A 9,872-nucleotide genomic window follows, 5' to 3' on the forward strand; every position below is an offset into this window, starting at 1 on the left:
AGGGCGCTTGCCCTTGGTGGAGAGAAAAGCCGCTCAATTGAGGTTAACATGCCCCTTTGGTGATGGTCAAGCTGAGGCTTCCCATGTATGAGCCATCTCTGAGACCTCGCAGTTCCTTCGCCTGTCTCCAGCTTCTCTGCGTGCAAATCCGTCCTCCGCGCAGAATTCAAAGTTGCCATCCCAGAATTGACCTTGCCACATGATGCTCAAGGTCCTCCGATGACTCCCGTTGCCTCAAACCCCAACTCCTTAGTCTCAGAGCCTTCCATAGCTGGGCCTCCACCTTTCAGCTTCTTTTCCAGTGACCAACCCTCACCCCCAAAACCCTTGTCTACAGACAACACCTCAGATGACCCTGTTCTTTCACAATTGACTTTGATCCTGCTCTGTTCTCTGCCAGAAGACCCGTAGCCCCCTCGACCTGTCAAACTTTAATAGACTCAACTTGTCCACCATCTCTGTGCAGCCTCCCCGAACCCTGTGCAGAATCCTCCCTTGTGGCTGCCATCAGCCTGGCCTGAGGGTCAGTCGTGTGCCCAACTCTGTGTCCCCACTAAGCTGTGAATTCCTAAGAACAGGAACCTGGTTTTAACAGGGCTCTGAGGATGGGAGAAATGAACGCCTGAAGAATAAAACTGAGTGTCTGCAGCTCTGCTGGAACTGCAAAAACGAGAGTATCAGAAGGGTCTCTTGATAGACCATCCACAAACCTTATCTTGCAAAACGCAAACACTTCCCAAAACTGAGAATGTCCTCCCAAGATGTCTCTGTGTCTCCGCCTCACCACACCTAGCTACGTGCCCTCTATACTCCTCATGGGCACTTAATAACCCTTGGAGGAATAAAACTGAGATGTTCCTTATACTGAAGCTCAAGGTGATCAAAGTGAGTACAGTAAGTCATGAAGGAATGGACACGAATGGCCACAAACCCAGTCATTTTACAGATAATTCCCTGGCTAGACTTCTTCAACTCTGGCAGCCACTGTGGATTCATCACTCTCTAATCAAACACTGGAGAATTGGCCCCTGACCCTTCGTAACTCTTGGGTTGGCTGGATTTCTTTCTCTCACAAAATGCATGGCTTTCCCTGAGAGAGCTGTCTTTGAACTCCAAGGGTGAATACAACTGAAAGTAAAGTTTTCTTTTCCAGGTACTTCAATAGTGATAATTTAATGCAGTGCATTAGTTACAAAGCTGTTGAAAGAACTAGAATTACAACCAGGAGAAAGTGAGGCAACCCTGAGATTAGCAACTGCTGGGTACATCTCCTCCCCTAGGGCTGGAGGGACAAAGGGAGGAGGCTGCCAGAACCATGAAGCCTTGTCCAGTGGGAGCTGGAGCCATGAAGGAAGTGCAACTACTGCTGGAGATGCCTCCCAAAGCAGAGAGAGTGGAAGGAATCCCCTGGCTCCTTCCTTCCTCTCACCTTCCAGGACCACACAGTGGTAGAAAGCAGCAGAGGGCAGGGGTCAGAACCCCTCCAATAACAGATGAGAACAGAGAAACAAGAAGGAATCTGAGAGCGCTCTGGACTTGGGTGCTTCACTTGCTTACCTCCAGGACTCTTCCTCTGGGGGTTGGGTTTTGCCAGGGCAGCACAAACCTTTTCTTTCCAAGCCCCAGAACTCTCTTCCTCTTTCTTTTTCTCTTTGCCCTTTTGCTTCCACTTCTCCTTCCATCCTCTTCTCTCCCATGACTCCTGTTCGTTTACTTTTTCTCTCTTACTTCTCTATCTCTGGCTCTCATTTTTCTCCTTGTGTTCCCATATACCTCCTCCTGACCTCTTTTTTCCCCACTGAGTCCCATCCCACCTCTGCTTGTCCTACTCCTTCCTGGCCAGGAGGGCAGCCTTCTTCAGCATGAAGGAGATGAGCAAGTTCCTATGCAAGTAATGGAATTCGGAACTGTCACACTGTTGCCTCTCTAGACGCTATTTCACCTATGTTATCTCATTTTAATCCTCACCTCACACCTAGTAGCTAGGCATCATTGAATAGCACTTTGGCGGCTTCATGATTGTGCATCTCAGGAAAGGGTTTGCTGGTGTGGGTCACCAACGACACTACTGATGGTCCTCTTAACCTTCCTCATCTCCAGGTGTTTCCCTCCACCCTTTCTTCTCCTTATCCTACATCTTTTCCTTTCATTAACACAGATATTTTTCCTAGATCCCAACCCCCAACAGTCTAATACACCTCCAGTCTAAATCTCCAAAGACTGAGAATGGCTACTTGAAAGAGGTGGCATTTCAGTTGGTTTTTGAAGGCTAGAGGATAGAAGGATAGAATTTCAGTAGATGGAGATTGAGGAAGGACATTCTTGGTGGAGCAGCAAATAATATGGTCCAACTCTAATGAAACACAAGAGATGGCTAGGAAATAAGACCAGATTTCAGAAATTTGTCTTTGGAGCTCAGTTCTCTAAGACAGACCACTCAGAAACAGAGATTAACCCTTAGTATATTAAGTACAGGTATAATTCATATAATTGGAATCATAACATTTTAAAGCCAGAAAGAAATCTAGACATTGTCTGACCCAACATGTCCATTTTTAAGGGAACTGAGGCCTCAAAGACTTAGGTAACTAGAGTATCATAGTAGTTAACCACGGGCGTTAGAGTTTGACTACCTGTATTCAAATCCCTGCTTTGACAAATGTTAGGTAATATGATCTTGAAGTTATCTGTGTTTAAGTTTCCTCACGTATAAAACAGGAAACGTGATAGAACCTACCTCAGTGGGTTGTTGTAAGAATTAAATGTTTTTACAAGTAAAACACAGCACAGTACCTGTCATATAGTCTGTCTTCAATAAATATAGGTGAGTATTGTAATGTTTTCCTATAGTTATTCAGCTAGCAAACACCAGAGCCAGAACTGGTCCCCCAAATCTTTTAAGCCGTAGTTGAATATCCTCTCCATTACTAGAAGTTATGTCTCAGGGTGCTTGTTGAATGCCATCTATGACACTGTGGTGCTCCTCTGGTCTGCTGTTTAAAGAAGTGCTCAGTTATCCTTCTAGTTCCTATCCCTCTACTTTTCCACCAGCCTCAGCAACCCCACTGTGTGGTGAGTCCTGCATACGTGAAGTTCCACAAGAGGAGAGGGACATGAAAAATAGCAATGGACGTGTGTTGCATAGTCAACAATATAGCTGACAAGTTCTGATATAGTCAAATTTTACTAATTTAAATTTCAAAGGACCAAAAAAATCATCGAATTAAAGGAATTGGAATGACCTGTCATTCTGCAGCCAATGGAGTATCAAACCTGCCAGTTTAAATTTTGGTGGTTCCTTAGGGGAGCTCACTGAGATCAAGAAAAAGCCTTCCTTGAATCAAGTGTCCAATCCTTCAATGAGATTGTGATGGTAGAGAATCTTCTTTGTCCCTCCACCTTTCCTTTCTGAGTCTCTGGTCCCGCTTTTCAAAACTCCGCAGCTCCGTGACCTTCATGCAGCCCACTCTCTGGACTGTAAGAATCTTGAGGCAATGAACCACAAGCTACTAACCTTTTCACCTCTGGAACGCAGCTCAGGACCTGGGCACAATAGGAGCCCACACATCGTTGAACTGACTGATGTGAGCAATGCCACACATATCAAAAGGATCCCTTCCACCTCCTCCTCCAAAGCTTTGTCTCCTCGGTTGGTTGTCCTTAGCTGGTTGTCAGCCTGCTTCACTAATTCACCAGAAAGCATGACAACAGCTGAATGTGAAATAAATGTGCATTTTACAAGACAAACCACATTCAAAGGGATTTATTTTAATGGTGGAAATCCAGGCAACATTTTAAGAGGATCAGAAAGATATTTTTGGGGCAGCTGGACTTTCGTAACACCTTCACATCACACCACGCAAACTGAAGTTTATCTCTCTGACAAATAAAGGCTACTTGACTTTGATTCTTATACATTTTAGTTTAGATTTCTTGGGTTAATTTGGAGACAGCCTCCATTCTAGATAAGACTGTATTAATTATCCCACCTAAGTAATTTCTTAAAAGGCACAGTTTTCTTTAATCTTAAAAATGTCAATCATTGTCCCATTTTCCTCTTTTACATCAAAGCCAGACTAATGACCCAATACCTTGAGTGCTCACTGACTTTTTAAGCCCCGATATCTTTCTTCCACTTCCTCTATTTCATTTTACATGCATCCTCTAGGAAGCTGGAAGGAATCCAAAGGATTAATTCTAGATCAACTCATTTTGTAGGAGAGGAAACTAAGGCACAGATATGTCAGTGGCAGAATCTCAAATTCCCAGCCATCACCCCATGCTCTGTCCATCTAAAAGCGAACTCCCCATTGCCAACTGTCCTCCTGACTTCCCTGTTTCTACCTGTTGCCACCATCCTTTGGGCCCTTTAAGATTAAAATGGGTGGTCTTTGACTCTTCCTTCTCTTCAGGCCTCCCCCTTCCACGTCAGGATATCTCTGACTTGTTTTTCTAGGCTGAACTGGCCCATGATTCAGGGCATTTTCTCTTTACAATTGTGTCACTACAATAGGTTGCTAATGGTTTCATTGTCTCTCGCCAATCTCTTCCTCTTATACCGAGTGAGCCTAGCAGAACCATTTAATATAACTTAACTTTTTAAATAGGTATAATAAAGTGGTGACATTTTGCCATATAGAGTCAAATCCAACATGCATTTATACGATCAATGAAATACAAGTTTATTATTGTCAAGCTTTTCCAATTCTGAAACATATACCAGTAACTAGCTGTGTGACTTCAGGCAAGTTATTTAACTTCTGTGAACTGCCATGTCCTCAGTCTGTTAATCTTATTAGTATATGTGCCTAACTCATAGGGTTGTTTGAGAATTAGGTAAGATAATAAGTGTAAAGTAATTAATAATAATCATTGTAATAGGTACTATTTGTTGAGGTTTTACTATGGGTCAGGCATTATTCCAAGCTCTTTAAATGAATTATATCACATTGACCCTTTAATATAGATTCCATTATTATTCCTAGATGAGAAAACTAAAGTCCAAAGGAGTTCAGAAACTTTCCCAAGATCAACAAGCCAAGAAGAGGCTGAACCAGGATTCAAAACTGGGCAGTCAAACCTGGGCGAACCTGTAAGGCACAGACTGGTACATAGAAAGCACTTAGTAAATGATAGTTATTTTATTGTTGTTATTTGTTCTGAGTACGGTCACTTTAACGAGAGGAGAAACCCTTTTCTCTGCCTTCCTTCCAGATTTCTTTCAGAAGTTGAGCCTTACCATCACTTTGGGAAGAGGTGGATAATTCATGATAATCCAGTTGCCTTGGTACCACTTGTTTCTGCTTCCCAAAGAGAGGTTGGAAGGATGATCAGGGATTCTTGCACTGCTAGGGCTCCGTAATCACCCTGGTCTTCCCCGTCCCCGTAATATTCTTGATAAAATGGGAATCACACACGCAATCTCTAGTCCAGGAATAGTTCAAAGTGACAGGTCAAAGATTTGTTCTCTCATTGTGCTGAGTTCCTTTAGGGCTTTCTCGTGGATGGGACCAGAACATTCTCTCTGTCTAGCACTGTTTGTTTTTCTGCCTCAGAAGACAATTTAGGAAAGAGAATCTCCCCAGTGGTTTCCAAACAAATAATTCTTTTGGTCTCTATTATAGTATTTCATTTTCTTCCCTTAGGGCACCTTTTACACTGTGATCATCAAATGGTCTGATTTAAGTCTTCTTCCCTTTGATGATGCTAAAAGCAAAACAAACCCCTCATTACTGGTTTTGATGTTCCTTTCCAGGTGCTCCATCAACTCTTACTTGGTCCAGTCTAATTCTGAATTTACTTGACACACCATGCCTTCCTTGCTCCCTTGCCTTCCTCAAGTGTCATTGCCCCCTGGCATCTGGTTGTTTATATTTGAACAGCTGGTCTTTTTGCTTCATAGCATTTGACCTTGGCCTTCCAATGATGAGATTTTCATACATCCTGGAATCATACAATTTTAAAGCCAGAAGGACTTTTGTGGATAACAGAGGCCATCTGATTCCTTTTATATGAAGAAACAGGACCCAAGGAAGCCAAGGTCGGATGCAGAGCTACACAGCCTATGATGGGGAAGCTAGAACCAGACCCAATACTTCTACTTCTTTCGTTTCTTGTGAGTTAGATTATGATACCTGGAAATAATAATATGAGGAATTTACAAGTGTCTTCTCCCAAAATGTTTAAATTTTCATATCAGTGGTTTTCCTAATACATTTCCAGGAGGCTCAGAAGAATAGGAATTCCATGATTGAAAAAATGAAGCCATAAGAAGGCATGAGTTTCAGAGCTGGGACCATGTCCCTTAATGATCATCTTTCTTTTCTAGTGGTACTTTGCACACAGCAAATTCTCAACAATGATGACAATGGTTAATGATGACCAGGTCTCATATGTGTCTGCTTTCAATTCTCTTCTACCATTTTGTTCTCTATAGTCCCAGCTGTTTCTGGATTTCAAGGCTTTCGGAAGCGTGGCTCATTCAGTTTATGAGGGTGATGAGTGAGTATTCAGTAGCTGTCTTCCAATAGTGATGATGATGATGATAACTTGAAATGATTAGAGATCTACCCCCAAGCACACATATGTATTTTGAAACTCTTCTAAACTTGAGGAAGTGTGTTCTTAAAATAATACCAGCTATTGCATTCTCTAGTCAGGTAGTTTGGAAAATACTGGATGAAACGGAATTAAACTGTTGGGTTGATTTGTTTCTACTGGAATTCACAGGATCTTTAAAACATTCTATGAATCCTAAACTCTTAAAGGAGGGTGATAAAATATGTAGAATTTCCCAAACATATTTGACCATCAAATCATTTATTCCTTGAACATTTTTCTCATAGGAGTGGTGTAACATAGAACAAATTTTGGGAAATGTTGAATATCCTTTGAGTTTAAATTAGAGTATATAGTACTCCACTTGTCCTAAAACTATCTGTTTCAAATGTTCAGAGACCTTTCCCTAGGGTTTGTTTTCTTAGATATAATGACTTAGCCTGTACCGCTGTTTCACATATCATTTCAGGACCTAGACGCTGTTGTTTTTCAGCCTGAATTTTTCCAGACAGAGAATCGTAGCTTATTTAACTCTGATCTTGTATGTGAGCCACTCAATTCCCATGATCATTTCAACTGTCCTGTTCTAATCTGCAGTTTGCAAGGAGCAGGGTCCAAAAGTTAATGATAGCTATAGTAATGACAACTAGCATTTCTGAATACGTATGATGGACCAGTTATGTAACAGCTTTATGTGTAACAGCCTACTTAATTGTCACCAGAATTCTATGAGGTAGATATTTCTATTTCCATCTTACACTTGAGGAAACTGAAGTGAGCTTTTGTAACTTAAGTAACTTTGCCCAAGAAGATCCCAGTTAAGGAGGGAAAGCTGGGATTTGAGCCTGATTGTGTTCAACTCTTAAGGATTACTGTGCACTGCCCTTCCCATGTTACTCCTATTTTTTTTTCTTTATTTATTTTTAGCTGCGTTGGGTCTTTGTTGCTGCACATGGGCTTTCTCTAGTTGTGGCGAGCAGGAGCTACTCTTCGTTGCGGTGCGCGGGCTTCTCATTGCGGTGGCTTCTCTTGTTGAGGAGCACAGGCTCTAGGCGCGCAGGCTTCAGTAGTTGCAGCACGCGGGCTCAGTAGTTGCGACACATGGGCTTAGTTGCTCTGCGGCATGTGGAATCTTCCCGGACCAGGGCTCGAACCTGTGTCCCCTGCATTGGCAGGTGGATTCTTAACCACTGTGCCACCAGGGAAGTCCCTACTTCTATTTTTAAATGTATGTGCTGCCTCCTCAACCAGAATCCTTTAAGAGCAGAGGCCATATGGTCCAGACCTCAGTACAATCTTCTGTGCTTGGCAGCTCCTGGTATGCGGTAGCCATTACTCCTTTGAATATAAAGCTTGTGCAACCTGCCTAAGCCATTCAGCTAGTAAAATGATGGGCCTGAGATTTGGAACCAGCCCCCATACCATGTGTGTACACCTCATGGATTTCTCACCAGGACCATGCAGGGTGCACCAAGTGAGCTTTCTCCTTCAAGGGCACCCTCACCAGGCTTTTGAGCATCCCAAATAAGGAGCCTTTTGTCCCCCGGAGCCTCCAACACATTCTTTCTGCCTTCTCCCAAACAGATACTGGTCCTAGACTAGTGAACTAAGTCTACCCAGAAGACTAATACCCTGCTACGCAAGAAAGCACTTTTGTTGTGCGCTGATTTTGTTGGTGGTGTTTGAACAATATTCTCAACCCTTTAGAATCCCTTCCAGACGTTGAAATCTTTCAATGTAGTGAAGTACAAACGCAGCAATGGCCCCAAGGGGGCGCTGGGCGGGGTTTGTGGTGAGGCGCTCATCCTCTGTTGCTCAGCTGTGCCGTTGGCCCCCTACTGGCAAGGTCGGGAGCCCTGCCCTTGCGACTGGAAGCGCCCCGCCTGAGAGCAACGGAAATCCTTACAACCTACTGGGTGGTGAATGGCTGGCATTCAGCCAAAAATGGCCTGGCAAAGGCTTTAGCGACCGTGTCTCTCTCTGTGGCCTTGGCCTCTGTGGCAGTCAGGCCCAAAAGCTGCCCTAACATCTCAGCCGGCTAGAGCCCATTTTCCTCACGTTTCCTCCAAACTTCATCATGTCCGTTTCAAACGGCCCTGCTGAGACGCCCCACAAGAAGGCCAGGACATCGCCTTACCCTGGCTCTAAAGTGGGGCGAAGCCAGGTCCCCAACGAGAAAGTGAGCTGGCTGGTTGAGTGGCCAGAATACAAGGCTGTCGAGTACACTTCTGGCTCAGTCTTGGCCGGACCCAGGTGGGCTGACCCTCTTCTGGGTGAAAGAAACTTCTCTCTTAAATTTAATGAAAAGGATGGGCATGTTGAGAGAAGGAGCCAGAAACGGTTGGTATGAGGTTGAAAATGGTAGACCTAGAAATCCTGCAGTTCAGCCAGGGCTGGTTGGCTGAGGGCTTTTGGGGCGTTGGGGCCCCAGTCGTGCTGCAGATCCCATCTTAACCAGGTGGAAAGAGGATAGCAAGGGAAATACAGTTACCCACCCTGTTTCTGGGAGAAACATCCTGCAATTTGTAGCCATCAAAAGGAAGGACTGTGGGGCATGGGCCATCCCAGGGGGGATGGTGGATCCGGGAGAGAAGATTAGTACCACAATGAAGAGAGAATTTGGTGAGGGAGCCATGAACTCCTTACAGAAATCCAGAGCAGAAACACAGGAGTTGGAGAAACAATTGCACAAACTATTCAGCCAGGAACACTTTGTGGTCTATAAAGGCTATGTGGATGATCCTTGGAACACGATAACACGTGGATGGGGACAGAGGCTGTGAACTACCATGATGAAACAGGGGAGGAAATGGATCATCTTCTTCTGGAAGCTGGCGACGATGCCAAGAAAGTGGGATGGGTGGACAATAATGATAAACTCAAGCTGTATGCCATCCACTCCCAATTTATTCAACTTGTGGCTGAGAAACGAGGTGCCCACTGGAGCGAAGACGTGTACCCCGACTGCCATGGGTAATGGCGTGGAGTCTCATGCAAGCCAAAGCCCTTCAGATGAACACAGGTAGATAAGAAGCAAACAACTCAGGACTCCCCATTGAACAGGATGGGAGGATTACTTCTTTTGGTGATTATTTCCCAAACTGTTCACAGGCTGGAGGCTTTGTATCAGGGAATAATATTAGACTCATATGGGGAAATGGAATCACAAACTTTCTGGTTTTCTAATTGGAAGAAGAATATAGTGGCCTTTTCTATACGTTGTATACATGGCTTTAACCAAATTATACAACTAATGCTCTTTGAAGAATTATGGGTAAAGCAAAGATAAATTCTTACCCACCATAGCCTCTACT

The 9,872-nt window shown here is 43.9% G+C and overlaps 1 pseudogene; it reads left to right on the plus strand.

Annotated features, from left to right (window-relative positions):
- LOC112396053 (ADP-ribose pyrophosphatase, mitochondrial-like) overlaps positions 1–9,535 on the plus strand; it is a 10,706-nt pseudogene extending 1,171 nt beyond the window's left edge.
- Positions 9,536–9,872: the final 337 nt, after the last annotated feature.

This window comes from Neophocaena asiaeorientalis, unplaced genomic scaffold (genome assembly GCF_003031525.2).
Source record: "Neophocaena asiaeorientalis asiaeorientalis breed wild unplaced genomic scaffold, Neophocaena_asiaeorientalis_V1.1 scaffold597, whole genome shotgun sequence".
NCBI lineage: Eukaryota > Metazoa > Chordata > Mammalia > Artiodactyla > Phocoenidae > Neophocaena > Neophocaena asiaeorientalis.